Here is a 1,914-nt window from a genome sequence, read left to right on the forward strand (position 1 = left end):
ATCTTGCGTATATTTGTGGTACATTTTCAAAACATACTCACAATATAAAATACAGTATTAAAGCGCGCCACCTTTCGACTAATAGTGTTTTGTTGGAAACCGACGGCCTTCTTGCAGAAGGTTATACCACTCTCGAAATTGTTACTCTCAGAGTTTGCTCTAAAAAACAGTTATCCTAATTTAGATCGAACGATTAGATTTTTTTCCGTTTATCAGTTCCCAGGATTTGAGTTCGAAAAGCCGGAAGTTTCCTAAAAACTGGAAAAGTAGCAAGTTGGCAAGTTGGCAATCGTGATCTGCATATATGTAATTTCCGATCCCGATCTTCTTTCGATTTTCTACGCAGTTCAGCAGTTAACGAATTTTTGTCTTCGCAGTAAGAAAGGCGTCGAAAACGAGCAAGAAAGCATTGAATTCATGCAATGATGAACTTGTTGCTTTAAACGCTGTCTTCTTGTCTTGAATAATCTTATTGTGAGTGTCATTGCAAGAGGAAAAGTAACGAAAATTATAAGCTGATGTGATTTATATTAAAGGTAAATATTTCTTTTTTACTTAATATTGTGTAATATTACATAAAAATCGGAAATATTTGTATAAATGAGCTTTATACTTATAATATTCGTTAAATACTTATATGATGAAACTTAGTGTAATATGTGTAACTTAGAGATAGGTTATATTCTTGGAGGTTATAATAAAAATTGTATAGTAAATGTAAAGTTCAATATAAGAATATATAAAATATCAAGACATTCGTAATACCGTAAGTGGAGAAAATTAAAAATAGGAATCAATGTAAGAATTTTAATCTATCAGAAATCACATATTCCACAATACACGTTTTTGATACATTGAAATTTTTATATTTATTCCTGTACTTAAATTCTTCCATTGTACTCACTATCTAACTTTATCTTCTTGCATAATAAAATAGACAATGCCAATATATTTAATTGCCATTAAATTTTATAGAAAAAAGATTTCTATTAAGTTCCTTTATTAAATATATGAGTACAAGAGTAAGCATTTTATAAAAAAATCATGTCATTTATTAAGTAGAAATCTCTTAAAATATGTAAAATTTAGCCTTTGGTCTACATAATTGCAAATTTCGTTGGGTACAGCTATTAAAACTGTGTTTCGATATACACTGCCAGTATTGAAAATCTATAGTTCATGTTACGTATATTGTAGATTTTCAGTACTGGCAGTACACATTGGAACACGGACCATATTGTGTAGATTGCTAAATTATCTATTTTGCATTTTTTTTGTATTATTATGTTTATTTTGAATTTCTTATTTTTTCCTCATAAAAAATATGTTTTTTATCTCACACTCATAGTAATCGTTTACACTATTACTGACTTTATTCTCTTTGCATTCCTCAAGACTCTTGCAGACATCGAAATTACAAGTATAAACTGTAAAATAAGAGCGGACGACTAAGTAGTTACAAAGAAAAGGATTGGAATAATAAACATTTTACTACAAAATCATCGATCAACTTTTTGAAGGCTGTTATTATTTCAGTTATTATACTATCTGTTATTACTCGCTGCAGCAGTCCAAGGAAAAAATTAGTAGAACAAAATCATTGATTTCAACGATAGGACCACAGTGCGAAATACTGGATATCAAAGGATTTATATATAACCACTAACAGGTACATTTATTTTTTATTGTTTAAATTAATGGTTAAATTTTGTGCAAAGAATTTGAATTTACATATTTGTATTCTGTAATTATGTATTTATGTTATAAATTTATATTTTTTACATTTTTTTGATAAAGAAACAATTATTTTCTTTTCATTTATATTTATAATTCTTTGTATTAATATTTTTTGTTTAATTTATTTTATTAATATAAAAATTGTTTTTATAAAATGTACACTTACATCCTGTTTAT

General features: G+C 27.3%; 1 long non-coding RNA gene across 1 annotated transcript; it reads left to right on the plus strand.

Moving 5' to 3' along the window:
* The first annotated feature begins 120 nt into the window (after window positions 1-120).
* On the plus strand, window positions 121-1,674 carry LOC105460062. The gene is made up of 3 exons (XR_975761.1): window positions 121-306; window positions 378-536; window positions 1,396-1,674. It is a non-coding gene; the product is annotated as an uncharacterized LOC105460062 (long non-coding RNA).
* Window positions 1,675-1,914: the final 240 nt, after the last annotated feature.

The sequence above is a fragment of the Wasmannia auropunctata genome, unplaced genomic scaffold (genome assembly GCF_000956235.1).
Source record: "Wasmannia auropunctata unplaced genomic scaffold, wasmannia.A_1.0 LD331652.1, whole genome shotgun sequence".
Classification (NCBI taxonomy): domain Eukaryota; kingdom Metazoa; phylum Arthropoda; class Insecta; order Hymenoptera; family Formicidae; genus Wasmannia; species Wasmannia auropunctata.